Here is a 26,715-nt window from a genome sequence, read left to right as displayed (position 1 = left end):
CAAAGTGACTGATTTAAGAGGGGCAGATGTTTGGTAAGTAGAAAAAAAGTCAGTATAAGCCCTGCAGATATGGTAAATGTCATACTCAGTGATGCTCAACACGAAGTAAAATTTTGATGCTATTATGGGCTCATTCACCCAGGGACCAACACATCTCTGTCTTGGCCTGACAAGCTCTCCTTCTCCTCACAGAGTTTCTAGGAAGCTGCATGCACAAGGAACAACAACAAATTGGGAATCAAATATCCAAGATGACACTGTAGGATGCTCTATTAAGAGGCCCAGCTGCCTCTGTACCAGGGGGTCTCTGCACTGAGGAGTGGGATTTCCTACATCCTCCTGAACCTACATGTTGGGATATTACTTCTACCAAGCTGATCATTTCAAGACAGGCAGCCTGACAGGAGAACTGGCCAGTGGATGGAATCAACCACTAGTGTGTGGGGGAAGGAGGGTAGGGATGATAGACAACAGACCAGTACGACAATAATAGTTGGAAATGATTATGCTGGACAAGGACTGAGTGTTGACAGTAGGTAAAGGAATATACATGATAATCTCTCATTATTGCAAACCATAATGCCCAAAAGGGGTGGGAGAGAGAGAGAGAGAGAGAAAGAGAGAGAGAGAACGCAAAGGAAAGGAAAGTGTCTGCCATAGAGGCAGACAGGGGGTACGGGCTGAGGGGTGTTGGGAGGGAACCTGGAGACACTGGTGGTGGGAAATGTACGCTGGTGGAGGGTTGGGTGTTGAAACACTGTATTACTGAAACCCAATCATGAACAGCTTTGTAATGCTGTTTCATGATGATTCAATAATTTTTTTTTAAAAAGCAGCCTGATCAAAGCATCCCTGCCTATTATTTAAGGAGAAATAAAAAAATTCAATATCATGGAGATGAGGTGGTGTGGAAATGTAGATACAAACTTGTTCTTGGTGAAGAGAGCTTGTGCTTCATTTTGTCCAGGGGACAAAACTTTAGTAAAACTTTAGTAAACACCCAAATTACCTATTGAGTTCATTGTAGCTCATGTTGTTAGGTTCAGTTTCAGGGTTTCTGATTTGGTGAATCTTTGTAGTGTCAAAGTGTCAAAAATTTACTAACAGATTCCTGGAAATGCTGATGCTGCCGATTTAGCAACTCTGCTAACCTAGAAATGCTCTCCTTGTGTTATAGTGGGAGTAAATTTACTTTTTTTTTTTTTGCAAGTGGAGCAAACTCACTGAAAACAACTCTGAAGTTCATTTTATGGAAAGTTCTGCCTATGTTCTCTTCAACTTATTTTTTTTTAAAATTGCAGTCTAGTATCAAGTTTGAAAAAAACCCATTTTGAAGTAACTTTTGCGTATGGTGAGAGATAGGGTTTTGATTTCTTATTTTTGGTATGTGGATATCTAGTTTGCTCAATAGTATTTATTGAAGAGGCTTTTCTTACTCCAGTTAATGCATCTAGCTCCTTTTTTTAAACATAATTTTTTAAATGTATCTGGGGTTCACAACAAGCTCCCGGGAGAGCACAAGGCAGAGTCTCCTACCCTGTGTCTGACTATCCTCGCCAGGGCCCAACAGCTGAAGACCTCCAGGCCCCAACCAAGGCCTTACTGGGGCCACTCTCCACACACTTGGATCAGCCTCAGACATAACAGAACTGGCAGAGGAACCCAGGTGTGTGGGACCCGGGGCTGAGATCTCCAAGCCTGCACGGTTTGGGACTGGACCTGTCAGTAGCTAGACAGTTACACCCTCCAACTGCCGTGTAACCCCAACAACGGCCAGGATCCAGAGATTATCACAGAAGCTCCCGGGAGCACGCGGCCGCATTCGCGGCCGCGCGACTATTTATATTACTTTTCTCTAAGTTTTCAGGGTACCTTAAATATCCAACCCACACGGCAGAGCCTGGCAAGCTATCCGTGGTCTATGCCAAATAGACCAAATTGATATGCAAAATCCAGTAATAAATGGATCTCATTTCCCTAACCCTGAATATGCAGAGTCGAGAAGGATATGGAAGGAGAGGCTGATAAAACACCAAGGCAGACATAGGCTGCCAAAATGCAGAAAAACAAAAATGATTGTCTGTACTTTCAATGCTAGTACGCTGGCATCTGCTGCATCCATTGAAGACCTTATGGTACAAGCGCGAAAGATCAAGTACGACATCATTGGTCTGACCGAAACGAGAAGACATCAATCCCATCATGCTGTTTTCGACACTGGAGAAGAACTGTTCCTTGGAACATGTGATAAAAGAGGCGTCGGTGGTGTCGGTATCCTTGTCAACACAAACTTAGTCACGAGCATTGATTCATTCGAATGCCTAACAACCTGAATTGGACGATTACACTTGAATAAATGTGGCTCACTACCGGCAGTTTCTATCTTTGTTGTCTATGCACCAACATCCAGTTATGGTGAAAGAGAAACTGAGAAATTCTACATGGAGCTGGAGAAGTTCTATAAAGAAGATCACACCTTCTACAAGATCATAGTCGGTGATTTTAATGCCAAGATAGGACCAAGAAGATCAGTCGATGAACTCCACATCGGAACCCATGGCCTGGAATGGAACGAACAGGGTGACAGACTGTCTGAGTTCATCATGTCAACCAAAACCTTCCATGGTAACTCACAATTCCAAAAGGCTGAATCTAAACGTTGGACATGGGAGTCTCCCGATGGACGGTTCCACAATGAAATAGACCACATCATATTCAATCGACGGTTTTGCCTAACCGATGTTGCTGTTGTCCCAAAATTCCAAACGGGATCAGACCACCGTCTTCTTCGTGCAAAATTCTACCTCACAGAACGAGGAGAAAAGAATGCAAGGTTTAAGAAGAGGACTCCCAGAACAACCACCAACTGGGAGCTCTTTGGCTCTGTTGCGGCAACATGGGAAGATGCCGTCATTGACAACATTGATGAGGAATACGATTGAATGATTCAGCACCTCCATGATTGTGCAAGGAATGCCAAGAGAGAGATAACCACAAAAAACCGTCTTTCTTCGAACACTCTTGAACTTATTCGCCAACGTGGCTTGGCACATGCCTCAGGCAACCACAAGCGAACATCCGAACTGGCAAAACAGTGCAGAGAAGCCATCAAGGATGACCTCAAAAACAGGAGAGCAGCAGTACTGGTAGATGCAGCAGAAGCTGGGAAAAACATTCGTAATGCCCGCCTGTCCTTCACCAACTACAAAACCAAGATGACTGCCCTCCGACATCATGATGGATCTATCACATCTTCCAGAAGGGCAATGGAGAAGATTATTCATGACTTCTACTCAGATCTCTTTAATAGCCACATCCACTTGCCCACATACCACATACCACATGATGGATATGTCGTTCCCAATGTTCTCCCTTCCGAAATCCAACATGCCATCTTGTCGGTAAAGAAACAAAGAGCACCTGGCCCAGACAAGATCAGACCTGAACACCTGAAGAACTTACCATCAGTACTCATCAATACATTGGCTCGACTCTTCACACGCTACCTGTCTGAATGCAAGGTTCCATCCCAATGGAAAACCAGCAGGACTGTACTACTATACAAGAAAGGAGACATCCATGACATTGGCAACTATCGCCCAATCTGCCTGTTGTCTGTCATCTACAAACTATTCACTCGAGTCATCCTGAATAGGATTAGCAGAACACTAGATGAAGGACAACCATGTGAACAAGCTGGATTCTGAAAAGGATTCAGTACCATCGACCATATCCACACAATAACCAAGCTCATTGAGGTATCTCGGGAGTTCAAGATGCCGCTCTGTCTAACGTTCATTGATTTAAAGAAGGCCTTTGATTCTGTTGAGACGGAAGCGGTCATGGAAGCCCTAGCCAATCAGGGCGTACAAACTCAATACATCAGGATCCTTCGTGAGCTCTATTGCGGATTCACTACCAAGATCTCACCATTCTACAAAGAAGTAATCATCCATATCAAGAGAGGGGTTCGGCAGGGTGATACCATTTCACCAAAACTCTTCAGTGCCACCCTCGAGAACATCATGTGACGACTAGAATGGGAAAACATGGGAGTGAAGATAGATGGTCGGCAACTACACCACCTCCGCTTTGCTGATGACATCGTTCTAATAACACCAAACATCAGCCAAGCGGCACAAATGCTGAACGACTTTGACCGTGAATGTGGAAAGGTCGGTCTACAGCTGAATCTTACGAAGACAATGTTTATGAGAAACAGCTTTGTTCCTGATGCTCCATTCGCTCTCAACGGAACCACCATCTCCGAATGCAACAGTTATATATACCTAGGTCGAGAAATCAACATGATGAATGACCTGACACCTGAGTTGCGCAGGAGGAAGAGAGCGGCTTGGAATGCCTTCAAGAACATTGAAGAAATAACTAAAAGGACAAAGAACCTCCAGCTACGAGCACATCTCTTTGATTCCACTATTCTTCCTGCATTAACATATGCCTCAGAGACCTGGACCCTACGAAAACAGGATGAGAACGCTATTCGGGTCTCTCAAAGAGGAATCGAAAGAACTATGCTTGGAATATCACGATTCACTCAAATGAGAGATAGAATCCGGAGTTCTGATCTTCGTCAATGCTCAAGAATCAGGGACGCTGTCTCATTTGCCAAGACATCAAAAATCAGATGGGCTGGACACGTAATGAGGTTTACAGACAACCGCTGGACTAGAGCCATTACTGATTGGATTCCACGGGACATCAAAAGATCACGTGGACGCCCATCTATAAGATGGTCAGACTTCTTCGTCAAGACCCTAAATGATCGGTTTGAGGCTCTGCATGTTCCTAGAACGAACAGATACCATTGGGCTACGCTAGCACGCAACCGGGATGAATGGAGACGTTACTGGCACCCGCTCGAATAAATCGATGAATAATGGGGATTAAGTGATTAAGTGATTAAGTGATCTGGGGTTCTACTTCCAGTGTCTCAATTCTAGTCTACTAATATAAAAGTCTGCTTTAATTCCAGTACCCTGCTGTTTTGAATACTACAGCTTTATAGTATAGTTTGGAGTCAGGGATTATGATGTCTCCTATCTTTTTTTCTCAGCATTGCTTTAGCTCTTTAGGGAGTGTTATTATTCCATAAAGATTTTAGCAACATTTGTTCATAAACTTGAAGAATGCCATTAGAATTTTGATGGAGGTAATGTTAAATCTACTGTCACTAGTTTAAGTCCAAATTAGACATAGACATTAAAAAAATAGACGTAAGTTGAACTTAAAGATCTAGAATTGATACCAACGTTAGTTTAGGATCTGAGAATGAGACATCTGACTGATGAGGGTTGAGACTGAATGACTTCTCCTCTTTGCTTGTACCTATGGGTAAAAAGTTTTCCATTTTTGCTGTGGTCTTTGCAGTTGAGGTGAAGGGGCGGGTATGGATGGTAATGAGTGTATGGCAGTGAAAACAAGGCAGTGGATGAGCCCTTGAATGTCCTCAGAAGGACCAGGACAAGAGGGCAGAAACGGTACATGGTACAGGGCAGGACTCTGAGTATGTCTGTCATCTCTGTGCTGACAAGGAGCTGAGGATTATGGGTTCTTTCATAGACCATAAACAAGAACTTATTGATTCAATAACTACTATTTTTTGTTGTGTTGATTTTGGGTCACACCCAGTGCTGCTCACTGCTTACTCCTGGCTCACTACTCAGAGATTACTCCTGGTAGAGCTGTGGGACCATATGGGATGCCCAGGATTGAATCTTGGCTGGCCACTTGTGAGGCAAGTACACTACTTGCTCTACTATCTCTCTTGCTCATACTCTGAATTTTTTTTATACTCTGAATCTTTGGGTTAACTATGGTTTACAAAAGTGTACATGTTTATGTTTAGGGCCAAAAAGTACCACATCATTTCTGCAACTGAAGCGCATATCTATCTTCACTACTATCAGTAGGATCCTTTCCATAGGCACTCCATAGCAGCCTCAGTTCTGTTTTCAGAGTCTAAGGTTTTCTTCCTCTATTAGACATTATCTCTTTTGTTGCTTTGTTTCTTTATATTTCACAGAAGAGTAGATCATCTGATATTTATTTTTTTTCTTCTTTTTTTTTTAACATAATCCCCACAAGTTTCATCCATGTTATATAAAAATGCAAGATTTCTTTGTTTCTTATAGCTGAGTGTATATATACCATTGTGTATATATACCACGATTTCTTTATTCATTCAGTTGTCATCTTCATTCCCCTCCCCTACCCAGATCTTGGCTATTGTAAATTATGCTATAATAAATATAGGTATGCACAAATTTTTGTGTTGTTGGAATACATGCGGTAGCACTGTAGCACTGTCCTCCCGTTGTTCATCAATTTGCTCAAGCGGGCACCAGTAACGTCTCCATTGTGAGACTTGTTGTTACTGTTTTTGGCATATCGAATACACCACGGGGAGCTTACCAGGCTCTGCCGTGTGGGTGGGATATTCTTGGTAGCTTGCTGGGCTCTCTGAGAGGGATGAAGGAATCAAACCTGGGTCTGCCTAGTGCTAGGCAAACGCCCTACCCACTGTGATATTACTCCAGTCCTAGAATACATGCTAAGGGATAGTATTGCTAGGTAATATGGAACTTACATTTAAAAAATTTAAAAACTGTACTATTTTCCATAGAGGCCGAACCATATTTCCAATTCAACAAACAGAGAATAAGTGTTTCTAAAAAAATGAATTTTTATTAGCACAGTTTTTTTCTGGACCTATTGATACAGGCCATTTTCACCAGTGAGAATTCATTGATCATGAATTTTTGAAAACTAAAAGAATAAATACTTTTACTAAGCACTATGAATAATATTCAATAATCTTCAGATTTACCTCATAGAAATATAGTTATAATTAATTAAACATAGTACTATTTCATTCTTGCACAATTTATGAGTTTGGGTAAAATTCCCATCTACTTACGTTAAGCCGTTTAGATACTGAAATAGTTCTGGTGTGTGAGAACTGAGGAGCTGCACCTTATTTCTAATCACTGGTGAGCACACCAACTGTTAGTGGAAAGACAGGCTATTTTTATGAGGCAGAAAGAGTTCTGGTTGATGGCACTGGCCATAAAAGTCACATGGTCACCAGCAAATGGAGGCCCAAAGTTTGCTGAGAAAAATAGCTGACTGCCCGGTAACTTTGGGCAAGTCATATAAATAGGTGAATTTAGCTGAGTCCAGTAAATGGTGCTAGTGAAATAATTTTGTCAGGCAATTGGTAATTTAAAGGTGAAAAATCTGCCTGTCACTTCACCTGTCTTTATTTATGGTGTTTTCAATTCCCTTTGTTTTCCTTCCCCATAGTTTTTTTCCCCAAAGATAAAAATCAAATCAAAACAGAATAAAACTGAAAAACTGGTTTCACCCATTTCATCTGGACCAAGAGAAAAATAATATTTGTTAAATTCTAAGCCAGGCTAGGTGGGGAGAGTACCATCCTACAGGAGGCAGTTAGCTGTGGTCTTCTCTCTTAGAGGAGTTAGGGCTGAGTGGAGGGCAGGGGTAAAAACTTGAAGTGGGGGGCTGGAGCGATAGCACAACGGGTAGGGCGTTTACCTTGCACCTGGCTGACCCGGGTTTGATTCCCAGCATCCCATATGGTCCCCCGAGCACTGACAGGAGTAATTCCTGAGTGCATGAGTCAGGAGTAACCCCCGCACATCACTGGGTGTGACCCAAATAGCAAAAACACACACACAACCCCCCAAAACCCCAAAACTTGAAGTGGGTTGTGCATGGAGCTAATTTGTCTATTCCCTGTGGGAGCTTTCTCTTACAAATTTCTCTCTCTTTTCTCCATGCTCCCCATCTCCCCTTCTCTCTCTCCCTTCAATCCCCTCTCCCTCTTTCATATTTTCTAATTTTCATTTTAAAACACTTAAAAACTTATAGCATAACTGAAAGAATAAGAACAGAATCCAGAACATGTATAAGCTCTTTCCTCATACTCACCAGTGTGAACATGCTGGATTTTTTAATGGTCTGAACATACACACACACCCAGAATTTTTTCCTCAACAATTTGAATGGATGTTGTATATATACATCCCCTTACCTCTGAATTCCTCAGCGTGTATTTCTCAAGAGTAATATAGCTTCTTAGCTACATATAGTTATCAATTCTACTGAATTCAATGTTGATATACTGATATAGAAGATTAATCCATCTTCTATATCCCCATCTTTCAGCTGGCCTAGTAATGTCCTTGGTAGCATTTTCTACTCTAGTACTGCATCTAGTGTAAGATGAGACATTGGATTTATTTATGTTTTTTAGCACCGTTTAATCTGGATCATTTCCATAGCTTTTCTTTCTCCTTGAAAACATTGCATTTTTAAAGATTTCAGTTAAAAAAAGAGAATGTTATTCATTTTGGATTTTTCTGACATTTCCAGAGAGTTAGATTCAGGTTATACATTCCAGGCATAATCTTCAGATGGAAGCACATCTGGAGGCACACAAGTCCATCTGCCTCTCATTGGTGATGCTAATTTTGTTCACCCACCTGTAAGGAGACCTTTTAAGACCACACAAATATTCTGCTCCTTGTCAACATTTCCCTCCAGATTTAGCAACCATTGTTGATTCTTGCTTGAACCTCTCTTGGCCCTGATGGTTGCAAAATGATGTTTCCCCAACTCCAGCACGCCTCACATTTACCAGTCAGCATTTGGCATTCCCTGTGATTCTGATTCTGTTGTAAGAGCAACTTTTCCTCATAGAACTCAGACAGAGCTGATTCCCATGAGATACAAATTTGAATTCTATTTTTGTACATAGGAATAGGAGTAGTTTTAGCTTTAGATCTGACAACTTACTAAAATAAAATATTGTAGAAAAGCTTCTCTCAATCTTGGCTTAAAAATATTACTTTCTGTTTAAGTATTGTGCAAGTAGAGTGAGGATTGTAGTGAGCTGAAGGTCTTTTGTCCTGATTATAAAACCAAGAAAATAAGAAAACAGTTGACTCTCTTAGACCAGACAGCTAAATCCTGGAAAAAGACCCGCCCCTTTGTATCAAGTCATCCCCTTCTTACTAGAGTCAGTGCGTGTGTGTGTGTGTGTGTGTGTGTGTGTGTGTGTGTGTGTGTGTGTGTGTGTTCCACACCATGAATTGTATGTGTCCTGACTCTAATCGCTTTCTCTTCTTGGCTGTTGGAAAATGGTGTGGAGTAGAAGGTCAGTCTTTCAAGCAGGCGAGCAGAGTGATTAGGCAGCAAGACTGTTAATTAGAATGCTAAGACTCCAGCAGGGCACCTTCTCACTCATAATCTGTGTGAAGGCAGCCACCATTGTGAAACACTGGAGAAAAACATGCAGAATATTTGTTGGTGCCCCAAATCGCTAATGTTCCATAGTATAAGAAGTCCAGTGTCAACTCCAAAGAATTTAAACTCTAAGGGGGGAAAAAAGAGGCGAATTCTAGTTTAAACTTTGGGCAAGTGCCAAAATTAGATTTAGTTAATTATTACTGTTTAAATATACACATATAAATGTGTCTTTAAATCTTACTCTAAATGCTATAATCAATTTTTATCTATAACAATTTGAGATGAATTACTATGCTTTATTAACTTAATAATTATTTTGTTTCTACAGGAATAAAAGCACAAAAACATGGAAATGCATGTTAACTTCTCTTCGTGTTGTGGACTGTCTTTTATTTCATTCTGAGGTCGGGTCTGCCCCAGGAGAAACCAATTCAACTGGTAGTCATGGTCATAAGGGGAATGAGTTCATGGAAGCGAACGCCAAGACCCAAGCCTACAAAAGAAGGTGGGCAAGTTCCTTGGAAGAGTTAGAGATGAAATGGCCATAAAACTGCCTCTGGCCCAGGAATCCAGGGGCTTACCCTGCACACCTGATGGATGGCTCTGAAGCTAGGGAAGTGACTTTTGACATGGGCATTAATTAAAAAGTTGGGGAACCCTAAAATACCCCGTCTCTTTATCTTGATGCTTCTTCCCAGTCCTACTGCAGAGCCAATCTCTGCCATTTTCCAAATCTCTTCTGCCATGTTCCTGCGCTTGTCAATGTGGTAATTCTTTACATCCTAAATTTACCAGGGTCCTGTTTAATTTAACAGGGTCCTGTTAGTTTTCCGGTATTGAAAAAAAAAAAAAACGAATAAGGGTAGATGGCTGGAGCACGCCTTGCATCTGGGCACTCTGGCACTTTGTGGTCCCTGAGTACTGCATGCCCCCTCTGTCACTGTCCTCCCATTGTTCATCGATTTGCTTGAGTGGGCCCAGTAACGTCTCCATTGTGAGACTTGTTGTTACTGTGTTTGGTATATTGAATACGTTATGGGTAGCTTGCCAGGCTTTGCGTGGGGGTGGGGGGAGTGGGGGGGGTGGGAGGGGAGATACTCTCGGTAGCTTGCTGGGTTCTCCGAGAGGGACAGAGAAACCCGAACCTGGGTTGGCTGCATGCAAGGCAAATGCCCTACCTTTGTGCTATCGCTCCAGCCCCCTCACTCCACAAAAAAGATTTTAGGTGCGATGCCTTGGATACTATGGATATTGTTACCAAAACGTGGAGGCAAAAAGTGCTTCCTATTGAAAAAAAAATGTTTGAAGACAGCAAGGAGGAAATCATTTACGACTACAGTCAGACCACCATTTCTAAGCTCTGTGATTTTGGGTGTTAGTTACTGAAACTCCCCTAATAATCAGTTTTGTCATACCAAAACAGTTTAAAATTATTTACCTCTCGGTGTTTTGAAGTCTCAACTTTAACATATGTTTTACAAGTTATAGAATACTCTGCTATAAAGTTTGAAACACTATGTTAGATAAACGGTAGCCAATGTTGGTAGCTAACTGTGTGCCTGAGTTTGAAATTCCCTTGCAGTCTGTCTCTGACCTACTTATCTTCTTTCCTGCCATTTATTTGTTCCGTCATTCTTGCGGTATATTCATCAGGCGCATGCGTGAGGCTCTGGCCAGGCCTATGCCCATGTCTTCGGATTCTTACCTTCCTTCTTACGGTGGATTCCGAATGCAATAAACCCCCCTTCCCCTTTCATCTCATTCCCTAAGGCTCAACTCACATTCCATTTCCTCCCTGAGCCCTTTCTTTGTAGCTATTTCTGCTCACTTTGGCTCTTCACTCTTTAAGTCACTCTTACAATTACTGCATGTGCCACAGAGTTCTCTGCTGGAATACAAGGAGAGCTTTCTGTGATAACAAAAATGTTCTCTAGCTATGTTGTTTAATCCATCATTCACGGGCTCTATATGTATAGCAAGCAATTAAAATGTGGACAGAGTGACTAAAGTTAATTTTTAATTTAAATTAACTCACATTACATTTGAACTGGCTACTCTGATCCAGTGTGTCAACCATATACCTTGACAAAAACTTTATTTGAGGTAACATTTGTATATTCCTTCTGATTTCCTAAGGCTAAATATATCTTTTTTCCCCATGGTCCCTCTTTGCCTATAGTGAAACCTAGGTCTGGACTCAGGGGAAGAAACACAGGATAGAGAAGTAGTACTCTATTAGGGCGCTAGTTTTGAACAAGATTAAAATTAAGGGTGAATGGAACTCTCCCATATATTTCTGTGAGTCTTGTAGAAGAGATTGCACTGTTTAGTGGAATTTATGGTGAGAAACCTGCTCTGGAAATCTAACTGGTAAGTGAGGTTTCACTTGGGGGTTCCTCTGTCATTGTAGCTGTCCTATGAACCTGACTGTTATAGAGATCCTTAGAATCAGTGCTATGCATTGCATTTGGCCTGCACTAGGATTCTGCTTGACTCACTCTTTTCAGGTGCCATTCATTCAGCTTAGGTTTTGATTTCAGACTCTCCAGAGCTGCCTTGGACTCTTCGTTCTTGAGTCTCTTCTGTTGGGTTTCTTCATGGTTGACAAATCTGTAGAGATCACAGACCTTTCTGAGAGGCAAATAGGTGCTTTGGATGCTCTACTGAGAAAAATGCACGTGGTGCTAACAGCACCTCAGCTCTCCTACAGTCAGATCTATGTCTGAGACTCTGGGTTAAGGGTTAAGTCCACTTTTCTTAATCCGCCATGGATTTTCTATATTCTATTTCCTTCCACTCAGCACCAGCTCAGCTCTAATTCTATACTCATTGGGTAATTTCTGATGTCTGTTTGAGATAATAATTTCCTTGATAACAGGAAAATTATTTGGGGGAATATTTCAATCACTACTAATATCTGTCCCCACCAGTAGGCTGGCACTCTGTTTAGAAACCCCCACTTTGCAAAAGAGTTCCACACCCCTACCCCATATTATGAGGCACTAGAATTTACATGCAGTAAATGATAGTTTCATGCATACATCATTCCAACACCACACCCACCACCAGAATGCTTGCTTCCCTCACTGAAGTTGCAAGGTCCCGTCCCATCTTCTCCTTCCTCAACCCCCAAGTAAGCTGACTTCTGTAGACCACTCTTCAGTTCTGTTGCTTTTGGCCATTTTTTGCTCCCTTATTAGGTTTCTTTATTATCCCACATATGAAAGAGATGATTCTGTATCGGTTCCTCTCTTGGTTGACTTTTCTCAGCATGATATCCTCTAGTTCCATCCACATAGTGGCAAATTGCATGATTTCATCTTTTTTTTTAATAGCTGAGTCATATTCCATTGGGCTTATCTGCCACAGTTTCTTTATTCAGTCATCTGTTCCACATTAATTTGAAAAGATGTGTGTGCCCCTGTATTCATTGCAGCACTATTCACTATAAGTGGCCTGGAAAGATCTGGAAACATCCCAAGTGTCCCCCAAACAGATGAACTGCAAAAGAGTTTTTTTGAAGCTGGCAATATCCAAGTGAAACAATAAAATTCATAAAGCAGCAACACTGGCTTTATATTCTAGACGAGTGGTCTTCACTGGTCCATGGACCAACAATAGCCCCAAAGTGTCAAAGGCTTGATAACCACTGGTTTACTGCCTTGGCTAGAACTGTCTGTTCGTGGACTTGCATACAGGCCAGGAGCTGGTTGCAGGTGTAAGATGGCTGAAGAATTCTGCTCTAGACTGAGAATGCTTTCCCCCACCCGTCTTGATCACCTCCAACTTTCCAACTCTGTCAGGTAGTGACATTTATATCCTTACTTGAACTTTGAATTTGCACTCTCTAATTCAGAAGGGTTTTCTACTGATCAGATTCTCTATCATAGGTTCCCAATGATATGGGACTCACCACCGCCTTTTCAGAAAAAAAAATCACAGTCCCCCCCCCCTCCACCCCACATCCCCAACTCCTGCCCCCCCAAACCTGTCATCTTAACTTCCTATAATTGCACTGTAGGCTACTACTGCCCCCTGGGTTGATTCAAACCCCCCATCCCCCAAAAAAACCCTCTCAGTTTGTTATCACCTACTTTGGGTAAACACTGCTATCTCATAGGTCACAAAAATTTAGGGTTAGAAGATACTTTTTTTGAGATAATTTCTTACAGCAGTCAGGGGTGTGGGAAGTGGCTGGTCTAATGTCCTACCACTGGAGGTGACAAGTCAGGGCTAAAACCCAGTGATTTCTATTCTAGTTCTGTGTGAATTTCTCTATGCTCTGGGGGTAATTTGTCCTTGAGTTTAAAATGACTTAGAAGGAGAGCTTGTATCATATACTTAGGGATATACCTCATCATATGCCTCAAATATATTCTTGCAAATTTGATAATAAAGTAATTCCAAAAAGTTATGTATTTTATTATGCTTTTCAAAGATTAGAGCTGTATTTATTCTGCAAAATCTTTTAGTCTGGGCTTACAATTGCATGAATAGATAAAAACCACATTCTTAATGAGAAAGGAATTTTCAGATGAAATATTAAAATAATGTTTAGAAAAACCAAACCAATATATATTAAAGCACAAGTCTTTTTGTCTGGAAGAAGATATAGACTATTTCTTTAAATCTAGTATGTATTTTTCTCTATCCGCAGGTAAACATTCCATTTGAAAAGCTTGAATTTTTCTTTCTTCTTTCCGAAGAATTTATCTTTCAGGATAACTATTAATTGTTTACTCAACGGCTTGGATTAACTTGCTGCAATGTTTGCTTAGTATCTTGTGTAAATTCTTTATCGTTAAAAGTCAGTTTTCCTGATGGCATTATTAAGATTTATTGTTTCTGTAAATAGGCCTTTCTCTGTAGTGGGGTTTCTGTAAGTAGAATAGACAAAAGAGGAAGTAGTTATTTTGTTCTTTTGCTAGCTAAAGGAGAGTGTATTTTATAATTTAATTAACTCTAAGTTGTTTTATTTATTTATTTTTGTGGGGTTTTTTTTGGGGGGGGCACTGCACCTGGTGGTACTCAGGGCTTACTCCTGGCTGTGCATTCAGGGATCACTCCTGGCAGCTCTTGGGGGACCAGATGGTGAGCCAGGGATGGAGCTGGAGATTTCTGCTTGCGAGGCAGCTTCCTTTTCACTCTACTGTCACTCTGGGCTCTAATGAAAAAAACTCTAAAAAGAAGAGTGATCACCAAGTTTGGAATCTCTCACAAACCAGATATCTGTTTTCTTTCCCAGCTCCTCATGGTGATTCTTCTGGCCAGCAGCTTGGAGTCGCTGCCTTTGTCTCTTCCTGCAGCCTGTGCATTTTGCAGTATAGCCGAGGTCAGGCAGAAGAGCTTCAGCAAATGAGCTGGTGAGCTGTCTTCGGACTTCCTACGAATGCATCATTTCAGCCCGTCCCCTCCTAAAGTTTTAACTAAAGCAGCTAATAGGGAGCAAATGGATGGGTTTGAATTTCATCTCATTGTGTTTTCCCTGCTCACTCTCTGGAAAAGGGGCTAATGAACAGTGAAATAGGCAGGCGTGAGAGCCAGAGGAGAGGAGGGCCTGCTTGCGGAGCTCCTTGCTGTGTAATTGGCTCCTGAATTATCACAAGGTGCCCTGTGGTTTTATGAAGGTGTTGGAGGTATCCAGGACCCACTGCTGACACGAGTAAGAAGAAGAAAAGGTGGTGTTCCAATTGGCACCACATCCACATTGCCCATTGGGTTGGAGCGGTACACGCCAGAGAAAGCACTTTAGAGAGAATGCAGTAGAAGGCAAAGGTTGGTTTGCAGAGCATAACAAACCTGTTGGTATTTACAGTGCAGCTGCTGACACTGTTTAACCTAATAGCAAGCTGTTGTCTCAGCGTCTTTCAGAAGGTAATTAAAGGTTCTTAGATGCACTAAAACTGATTATATGAAAATTTTATTTCTAGAGAGTGCTCAAGACTTAAGGTAGGAAATCAGAATCCATAATCCAATTGCGGATGCCTTCCTACCCTGGGCAGCAGGGGTAGAGCGGGAGGGGGATCACAGCCAATGACCAGGACTTGCCTTTCAGAAAGAGCCCTTAAATCAGCTTTCCTCTTGCCCCACCCAACACGACTTAATGAGATGGGAGAAGTTCACAATGGGAGCATTATTAAATAGAAATTAGAAGAAATAATGGGTTATTTATTGGAGAAAAGACCAGAACAATGATGTTGCTCTGTGGGAATGTTGCAGTAACAGCCAGGCAAAGCAAGTGCTGAGAGGGCTTTGAGAAGGCACCTTGTTCTGGAGCAGTGTATTCTTTAGGTGGTTACATTATGTTTACTGTCTGCTTTTTGCCCTAAAACCCCAGAAGTTCAACTTGGTTAGCCCACATGAATTCTAGAAGAGATGCATTGGATGATTTAGCCACCAGATGGCTGTGTGACCTCAGACCAATTACTGTCTTTCTCTGAGCACCAGTTTCCTTAAGATCGTTAGCGATAGGACTTCCAGTTCTCAAAACCAGCAAGTCTATTGAAATGCTCTGAAAGGTCTTTCTTTCTTTTTGTATGTTTGTTTGTTTGTTTGGTAGCATTTAGGGGAGGTAGGGGTGAGGATGCTCAGGAGACCATGTGGTGTTTGGAATTGAATCTGTGACTCCAGCATGTGAAACTTCCCCTCAGCCCTTTGAGTTAACTCCTTGGTCCCTGAAATAATACTTAGGACTCAGAAAACACCTCCCTTTTAGCCCTCAAGCAGTCTGGAAAAGATGTCAGTCCCTAAAACTCCTCTGTAATAGGACATTGGTTGTGGATCTTCGACACTTCGGTGGTGAAAAGGTGAGGTAACTGTATGGGTCAAAACTTTAAGTGTTAACACTATTATAAACATGCTGCCCAAACTATAATCATTGAATAGTAAATAAAGGAGTTTTCCAAGGAAGTGGGAGGGACTGTGAGATGTTGGTGGAGGGATGCTATGGGTAGTGGGTGTGGAATTGGAACACTGTATGCCTGCAACTCTATTATTAACATATTATAAATCATAGTGCCTAAATTAAAAAATAAAAAACCCTCCCATGTAATTCACAAATATTCATTTTCTCTGTATGTGGGTGGAGTTACAGACAGTTCAGGGAATGGCAGGCATAAAATTAGTTACCTTTAGAGCCTTTAGAGGAGGATAGAGAACTGTACTCTGATTTTAGCCTGGAATTGTGTGGAACATGAAAAAAGAAATGATGGCATATGGTGTTCTTAGTAACGTCAAATGAACTCAGTTGCATGAGTCTTTTCATTTCCCCCAACTCCCCAGACCTCTCCTTTTAAAAATTCTTTTTCCAGAGTCCATTATTAGTAGTTGAAAATAAAACATGGCAGGATGGGAATGCCATTTTCTCTCTCTCTCTCTCTCTCTCTCTCTCTCTCTCTCTCTCTTTTGTCATCATTGACTGCATCTGTGAGGGTGGGAGATGTGAGGGGAAAGTATTCTTGTGTCCAGAGGGCTCATGCATTATAAACGTCCTCTGACACCCATTCTTCACATTTCCCATTAGGGCAGGCTGCACGATCTCTGAAAAGAGCACTGTACCCAACAGCAGGATCCTTTTGCCAGAATAGATCTTTGGCTGGAAACTCTCATGCATGTTTCTTGATCTCACCAGTGCTGAGCAGTTGAAAATCTGCAAGCTCATCTTGAGCTGTCTGCTATAGTCCTTACACATGGTCCTGGGAATTCTGGGAATCTGAGGCATGACTGGTTCGTGGCTCTTGTTACTTTCCCCACCTCTCTCTACCACTGATTCACAGAACGCTGACTTTTAGTGTTTGTGCCTCTGAGACTGTGCTCAAGAGGCCTGGCAGTCACTCCTAGCAATACTTGACCAAATAGATCAACAGTTCAATGCTTGGGCCAGCATCATGGTGCTGCTTGGGCCCAGTAATATTGAGGGACACTAGGACTATACCTGGACCAGGTGGTGTCAGGGTTACAGTCAGGGATTTGAAGGTGCATAGGATTGTGCTGCTGACTCCTGGGCCATTTCCCTGGGAAATATTATTTTATTTATTTATTTTTTTTGCTTTTTGGGTAACACCCGGCGATGCACAGTGGTTACTACTGGCTCATGCACTCAGGAATTACTCCTGGTGGTGCTCAGGGGACCATATGGGGTTCTGGGAATCAAACCTGGGTCGGCCACATGCAAGGCAAACGCCCTACCTGCTATGCTATCGCTCCAGCCCCGGAATATTGATTCTTGATGCTATTGCCCTAGTTCTTTGTATAAGTACTTGGACCTTGAATTAAGTGCATTTGAGTGTTGTCAGCTGAGTGTGGTTTTGGGTAATCTTGAACTACACTTATGAACTTCCTTTTCTTCTTTCATCAGGATAGGACTTACTCTAAAGGGTCTTTAGTTATTCATATAAATTGATTTTTTTATGTTTTAAGTCTCAGACTCAGGTTGAAACCTTCATGCCCAGATACTATAAGTCAAAGTTGACCTAACTCTTGATATGCGGTCCATGATGTTGGAAGGCAGAAGAACGAAACTTTAGTTAGCTCTACACTCCCCCAGTGAGAGATATACCAACTAGGAGGAAGTAGGGGAAGCAAATCTCTGTCATCAGGGGATTCTCCCATAATATAGTTCAGTGTCTTTTTGACAAAAAGTGGAGAACTGGACTGGAGTGATAGTACAATGGGCAGGGCACTTGCCTTGCACGTAGTCAACCCAAGTTCAAGCCTCAGCATCCCATGTGGTTCCCAGAGCCCACCAGAAATCATTCCTGAGTACAGAGCCAGGAATAACCTCTGAGCATCTCTGGGTGTGACTCAAAAGCAACAAGAAAAAAGAAGGTGGAAAGCTTTCCTTTGTTACAAAGCTCTCAACTTTTTTCTGCTTCTGCTACTCTTCAATGTCTGTTACTAGCGGTGTTACCACTTATGTTCTTAAGTTCTACACAAGTTCTGGGGTTATCCACCATGCTTAGAGACTTGGCCTGACCTTTAGAGACAGAGCCCTCTTCCATGAATCTCTCCTTTTCCTTGCTTCCTCATCAGAAATATTCTCTGTCAGGCACATTCCACAAAGGGTTGATATATATTTTGCAAAATAATGAATTGAATTAAACAGAGGCACTGGATAATGATAATAATGCCTCTGTCCTGCCTCTGTTCCTGATGGAATATGATTCGAGATGATAGGTGAGACCTATCTTTGGGTGTCAGAACTGAAGATGGTAAGCCTCGCCATGAATAGGAAAATAACAGCTCACCTAGAAACGAATCTTACCTGTGAGACAAAATTTATAGATGACTCTTATGTACCTTTTAGAATCTCCAGGATTCCTTATAAATGAATACTTGGATATATATTTAGATTCTGAGTATGTTGCTTTGTTGAGAAGACATGTTTACATGATAATATTTAAGGAAAAGGAGCTGGGAGGTTGTAGGATAACACTGTTCTGTCCTTCCTGCATAGCCTCAGGTAGTTTAGGTTTATTGGGTTGTTCCCATCATAGTACTCTCATTCCTCTGTGTTTATTTGTAACTTCTTTCTTTGTGCTCTGTTGACTTGTAAATATTATTTTTCTCTTCTCCCTAAGTCCTTTGCATAGTTTATTCAGAGCAATGTCCTTTTTGTATGGACACAAGAAGATAGCACAGCATATGCTATGCTTTTGTAATGTAACTCTCAGTGTTATTTTCCTCCTGGGCACCTGTTCTCTGACCTAAGCCTCAGCTGCCCTTACCCCCAAAAGCAGGTAAGTACCCCCCAAATCAGGGTCCTGACAAGGGACTGGATGGAACCAGGGCAAGCAGTAAGCTATGTGCTATCCTGGCATCAAGATGGGCCTGGCCAAAAGTGCCATAATGGTTAACCATAAGTTAAGAGCTTGGTCATGGACAATTATTGTCATGATCCAAAAAGTAATAACTAGATTCAGACCCTGCTAAGTTTAGGAAAGATTACTCTGGCCTGAGCTCTGTAGTCTGAGTCTGTGGCAAGATGTTCCCAGGAGAGTGCCCTACAAGCCTCAATGTATCTCTTACTGTGTCCATACAAAAATAACTAGTATTAAGATGTTGATAGAGTTATTGGACTGAGGAAAGGAGAAAAACACCTTGAGGTATTTTGGGCAGTCAGGAAGGGCTTTGGAATAGCTGAGGTGGTGTTCCCTTTGAACTTGGTGGGCCCTCAGAAAGGGCTTTCTTATGTTGATTTTGCTACCTGACTGGGTGCAAGAGTCTGGCCCAGAGTGCTGGGGAATTGGAGAAACAAGAGAGTTGGAGGGATGAGAGAGAGAGCAGGGTGGCAAGATGAATCACAGAGAGGTAGCAAGGGGGACAGAGAGATAAGGATGTAGAAGAAGAATACAGGAGCAAGCACATGGAGAGAGAGAGAGAGAGACCCCAGGCTGCAAGATGGAGCTGGGAGAGATGAGTGGGAATGACAGGAGGAGACTGGAATGAGGGGAGTGTGAGACTATAATGGAAGGCTCTGAGAGACTGGGGCAGGCACATGGGGAGAATGGAATAAATGGCAACTGATCAACCAACCGGCTTGGCCCTCGTTTCGTCCACTATCTGCCCCATGACCCGCGCTGCCCTGGCTTGGGGAGCGGCCTGTGCCCACCCTGAACGAGGGAGGCTAGGGGAAGAGCCGTTGGGGCCCCTAAAGAATTTTACAGTAGGCAGCACATGGCACAGGGATATATTCTCACATGTGTTGGACCTTGATTGGGTCCCTGGCACCGCATGGCCCCCTGAGCACTATCAGGTATGCCGTCGTGCCTCTGAGCAACTCTGCTTGGTCATGGCAGTCACCAGCACCATAGAGTCTAAACAAAATTGCCTTTTTGGTCCCAGCATTGAACCGCATGGCCTAGTGCTAGATATCTCTGGAAGGAATACCCAGATCCTCTCACCACTGCTTTGAGCCCCACACAGATATTATACAGTTGTCTGCTGGTGTAAGGATACAGGACAAGTCTGAAATTTCAGGTAGTAGACCACTGGGTAATTAAAGGTTGAGATAATAATATTAAAAGAGTGACCTACAGAAGCTATTGACCTAGATAAGGAGATAGGCAAACAGAAGAATTCATTGGAAATATTTGACTCCAGTTTTTTTTTTTTTATCTGAAGACCTAGATTATGGTCATAGAGAGATTTAAGAAGAAATAAGGTAAAAGGATGGAGGGAAAGGTATGAAATAGGTTGGAATAAACATTATCCTTGGAGGAAATAAATTTGAGGTCAGGGTTAGAAATAAGGAGAAGGGCAATGGTACCTCTTTGAGATTCTATATGCTTACTCTCGCAGCACTCCTTCAAAAGCAGATGGGAGAAAGGTTAACCAAAAAAGAAAATGAATGAATACTGTAAGTATACTCTGAGTTAAAGACTTGTTGGGTGAGTCATAGTTATTAATATAAATAGTTACAGTGGCAACAATATGTCCTAGTGACAGTCTTATTTTAAAAATTAACTTTAAAATCTATTTTAAAGTGTTGTTCCAAGTTCTAGGCATATTCTCTTTTGCATTCCTTTGAGGATTCAAATCTGTTATTTACAGTGTTTATTACTTTTAAGCATATGGGTGTACATATGATGTCTGTCCACTTTTTTCCTAGAGTTAGTAAACAGACTGGAAACAGGACCAATAAGATCATATTCATTCTGCCATTGACCTTGTGCAGGTTCTCCAAGGTCAGTAATAGTGGTTGGATTTTTGTCAGAATTGACTTGTTTTCAGCAGAAGCTGGGTCTCCCGCCTACTAACATTTGTAATCTTTCCCTACTATCTAGCCTGCTGTAAAATTACTGGTACAGTTTCCTCAGGCAATGACTTTGTGATTTTCTACTTTTTTATTGATCAATAAACAGTTTTAAACCAAAAAACCCCACAGTGAGAATAGAAACTTATTTGGTACTTGTAACTACCTGCCTTGGAGAAGAGAGAGGGATTGGGAAGATAAGAGCCTTAGGCTCCTGTGCCCATCTTGATGCCAACACTATTAGATAAAAGAAAAATTCAGCCATAGGTTAACTAACAGTGACAGACTGAACTATGCTAAATAACTGATTGTTTCTCATGAAATAAACCCTTTTTTTTGCTTTTATGACCCCTGGATATATGTGTCACCCTCTTATTTTTCAATGTCAGTATAGAACATAGACTCTCACACATGCAAGGTATTCCCAGCCCCTCACATGTCATCTGTAAACTTTAAGAGGTTGGGCTTTTTGCTATTGTGTTTCCTTGTGCCAATCACAGTTCCTGATGTAAAGTTAGGGTCCAGAAAATATTTGTAGAACACATCATAGAATAAAATGCATGGCTATGTCTTAAGAACGAAGAGGATGAAAACATATAAAAATACCAAAAAAGAAAAATAATTAATAGGAAGAACTTATTGTCACATTAAGACTGATGCCCAGTTATTTCCTTTCACTGGTCTTTCTCCAGTGAGACCAGGAGAGATTATGGGTCCTACGTTCTCCATGGAAGCAAATTTTGCTTGTGATCATGGAAGTCATACTACCTTTAGGGAAAAATGTCTGTCTCCAGTGGTCACAGACATCCATGACCTTGCCTTTGCTGATTTGGGTAGACACAATTTTGAAAATAAGTTCAGAAAATTAAACAACGTTTTTAGTAAAACCAAGTCAAAAACCAGGTAAGGATAAAAGAAAAGTTATGATTGAAAACTGTCTGCATGAGAACAGTTTAAAGCTTGGGAGCAGGTTCTTCTTAGTCTATTGATAATCATTTGTTTTATCCAAGGAACAATTAGAGGGAGGATAAAGTGAACATGTGTCTTCTTTTTCTCCCTCTTTCTTTTGAAATTATTTTTCTTTTTTGATAAGAGATGTTGAAAGTCAACTTTCAGTTTCTTGCTTTCTGTGGTGGCATTCACTGACCCATACCAATCTGCATAAAGCGCATGACTCAAAAATATGGATTTAGTGATAACACCAGTAGGGTATTATAAAAGAAGCAAGAAGAACTAGTATATAGGTGATAAAGTCTTTAATAAATTAAAAAATATACCTTTATTTACTAAAAATGGAATCACATGGGGAACTAGGAGGATTTGAGGAGACCCTAATTGGTCTGATTATTTGACATACAAGGACACTGGTCTAGAGTGTCTCATGGCTGCTGGAAGTCACATAGTAAGTCAGTATCAGATCCATCCCATGCTAGACACCTGCCATGGATTGTGGGAAGGAATCATCCTTCAATCCTGACAGTGACAATCAATGAGGAAATAAAAATGTCACATATTTCTATTGAATATTTGGTCAATTATGGATCACATATATAATGATTCCACGAAATCTACTACTACTACTACTACTACTACTACTACTACTACTACTACTACTACACTACTTCCACTGCCCAGCCGTCGCCACACTCCAGGACGCTTTCCAGACCCATCATAAGACACATCATAAGACACTAAATACCCATCTTCTGGAATTGTCGTACCATATTTGATAGGGTTCAAATATGGTAACACCTACCAGGGTGATTAGAGGTCACCCCAAAAGCCTTTATCCCTCTCGGAAAGTCTGGCAAGCTACCGAGAGTATTCCGCCCGCACGGAAGAGCCTGGCAAGCTATCCGCTGTGTATTCGATATGCCAAAACCAGTAACTACAACTGGTCTCATTCACCTGACCCTGAAGGCTTCACTGACATGGCAGCACTGAGAAGGATGAGAAAGGAGAGGCTGACAAAATCTCAAGGTCGACCTAGGTTGCCACAACGAAGGAAGACAAAAATGATCGTCTGTACTTTCAATGCACGTACGCTAGCATCAGATGCATCCATCGAGGACCTGATGGTACAAGCACGAATGATCAAGTACGACATCATTGGTCTGATCGAGACAAGAAGGCACGAATCTCACCATGCCGTTTTCGACACTGGAGAAGAATTGTTCCTCAGAACATGCGATAAAAGAGGTGTTGGAGGCGTCGGTATCCTTGTCAACACAAACTTGGCCAAGAGCATTGATTCATTCGAATGCCTAACAACCCGAATCGGACGTTTACATTTGAATAGATGTGGCTCACTGCCTGCAGTTTCTATCTTCGTTGTCTATGCACCAACATCTCATTATGATGAAAGAGAAATCGAGAAGTTCTACATGGAGCTAGAGAAGTTCTATAAAGAAGACCACACCTTCTACAAGATCATTGTGGGTGATTTTAATGCCAAGATAGGACCGAGAAGATCAGCTGAAGAACTTCACATCGGGACCCATGGCCTAGAATGGAACGAACAGGGTGAGAGACTGTCTGAGTTCATCATGTCGACCAAGACCATTCATGGTAACTCACAGTTCCAGAAGGCAGAATCTAAACGATGGACATGGGAGTCTCCTGGTGGACGATTCCACAACGAAATAGACCATATCATATTCAATCGACGGTTTTGCCTGACTGATGTCGCTGTTGTCCCAAAATTTCGAACGGGATCGGACCACCGTCTCCTTCGTGCAAAATTCTACTTCACAGAGCGGGGAGAAAGGGCTGCAAAGTTCAAAAAGAGAACTCCCAGAATGACCACCAACTGGGAACTCTTTGGTACTATTGCGGCAACATGGAAAGATGCCATTGTTGACAACATTGACGAGGAATACGATTGACTGGTTCAGCACCTCCATGAATGTGCGAGGAACGCCAAGAGAGAGATAGCCACAAAAAGTCGCCTATCTTCAAAAACTCTTGAGCTAATTCGCCAGCGTGGTTTGGCGCATGCCTCAGGCAACCGCAAGCTAACGTCCGAGCTCGCAAAGCAGTGCAGAGATGCGATCAAGGAAGACCTCAAAGAGAGAAGAGCAGAAGTACTGGTAGATGCGGCAGAAGCCGGGAAAAGTATTCGTAAGGCCCGCCTGTCCTTCGCCAACTATAAGACCAAGATGACTGCCCTCCGACGTCCTGATGGATCCATCACATCCTCCAGAACGGCAATGGAGAAGATTATCCATGACTTCTACTCAAATCTCTTCGATAGCCATGTCCACTTGCCGACATACCAAATTCCACAGGATGGATATGTCGTTCCCAACGTTCTCCCTTCCGAAATCCAACACGCCATTTTGTCGATAAAGAAACAAACAGCACCCAGCCCAGACAAGGTCAGACCTGAACACCTGAAGAACCTGCCATCAGTACTCATCAATACACTGGCTCGGCTCTTCACTCGCTACCTGTCTGAATGCAAGGTTCCGTCCCAATGGAAAACCAGCAGGACCGTACTACTGTTCAAGAAGGGAGACATCCATGACATTGGCAACTATCGCCTGATCTGCCTATTGTCTGTCATCTACAAGTTGTTCACTCGAGTCATCCTGAATATGATTGGCAGAACACTAGATGAAGGACAACCATGCGAGCAAGCAGGGTTCCGCAAAGGATTCAGCACCATCGACCATATCCACACGATAACCAAGCTCATTGAGGTTTCTCGGGAGTTCAAGATGCTGCTCTGTCTAACGTTCATTGATTTAAAGAAGGCCTTTGATTCTGTTGAGACAGAAGCGGTCATTGAAGCCCTAGCCAATCAGGGCATTCAAGCCCAATACATCAGGATCCTCCGTGAGCTGTATTGCGGGTTCACTACCAGGATCTCACCATTCTACAAAGAAGTGATCGTTGATGTCAAGAGAGGGGTGCGGCAGGGTGATACCATTTCACCGAAACTCTTCAGTGCCACCCTCGAGAACATCATGCGACGACTGGAATGGGAAGGAATGGGAGTGAAGATAGATGGTCGGCAACTACACCACCTCCGCTTTGCTGATGACATTGTTTTAATAACACCAAACATCAGCCAAGCGGCACAAATGCTGGCTGACTTTGACCGTGAGTGTGGAAAGGTAGGACTACAGCTGAATCTTACGAAGACAATGTTTATGAGAAACAGCCTTGTTCCTGACGCCCCATTCGCTCTCAATGGAACGACCATCTCCGAATGCAACAGCTATGTGTACCTAGGTCGAGAGGTCAACATGACAAATGACCTGGCACCCGAGCTGCGCAGGAGGAAGAGAGCAGCTTGGAACGCCTTCAAGAACGTCGAAGAAATAGCTAAGAGGACGAAGAACCTCCGGCTCCAGGCACATCTCTTTGATTCCACTGTTCTTCCTGCATTAACATATGCCTCAGAGACCTGGGCCCTACGCAAACATGATGAGAACGCCATTCAGGTCTCCCAAAGAAGAATAGAAAGAGCCATGCTTGGAATATCATGTTTCACTCAAATGAGAGAACGAATCCGGAGTTATGACATCCATCGACGATCAAGGATCAGGGACGCTGTCTCATTTGCCAAGGTGTCGAAAATCAGATGGGCTGGTCACGTAATGAGATTTAAAGACGACCGTTGGACTAGAGCTGTTACTGATTGGATTCCACGGGATGTCAAGAGACCGCGTGGCCGCCCACCTACCAGATGGTCAGACTTCTTCGTCAAGATCATGAATGATCGGTTTGAGGCTCTTCATATTCCCGGAGCGAACAGATGCCATTGGGCTACACTAGCACGCGACAGGGACAAATGGAGACGTTACTGGCGCCCGCTCGAGCAAATCGACGACTAACGGGAAGTTAAGTGATTAAGTGATATAATGATTCCAAGAGACTAAATTATATAGCTTAGGTGTGTAGTAGCAATACCACTGAGGGTTATGTCTGTTCAATTCTTTGTTAGTCCTACAATGATGGAATTGCCTAGTGATGGGCTTCTTAAAACATATCCCCATCATTAAGAGGTGATGACTGTATGCATTCTAGATGGAGCATAGGAAGCCATTTACTTCCATGCCTTTGTTGATCGATCCATTTTCTCAGATGCCCTCCTCAGTTGCCCAAACTGGAAGCCCTAGGGGGCCCTTTTCAGGGCATTGACAGGAGGCCTGGGTATACAGACAGGAGTGAAAGGCTCACTGCCAGGAGGTTCTCAATTAATGGTCCACACCAGAAATGTTGATCAGTGCCCTTGGGCTTTGTGTATGGATGGAGCAGGTCCAATAGCAGTGAAGCATAAGACCTCTCACTCAGTCAACTGATGAAAACTCTGTCCTTTTCAAAATGCTCCAGAAAGCCAAAATAACTTGTATTTCCCACGTAGCGTTAGAGCAGATTTATGCCCCCTTAAGAACACATGTAGTGTAAAAAAATGACAGGAGAAAGGGCTTCGAGTTTTACATATGGCACCAAGGTAATCCTAGCCGAGTTGGCTTCTCTCTGGAGAGTTGCCTGCAGGGTATAATTAGAACAGAGCTAGCCATCCCAGCAGATCTATACTGGAGCAAATCGTGGCTAAGACAAAATTGGAACTAAGGCTAAATTTATCAATAACAGAGTTTAAAAAATAGGAAAAGAAGACAAATGAAGTTGAAATTTCTCCTTGTTTATTTTAATGTTCAGAA

This window comes from Sorex fumeus, unplaced genomic scaffold (assembly GCF_029834395.1).
Source record: "Sorex fumeus unplaced genomic scaffold, SorFum_2.1 ptg000044l, whole genome shotgun sequence".
NCBI lineage: Eukaryota > Metazoa > Chordata > Mammalia > Eulipotyphla > Soricidae > Sorex > Sorex fumeus.
The sequence above is the reverse complement of the archived record's forward strand: the minus strand, read 5'-3'. Positions refer to the sequence as shown.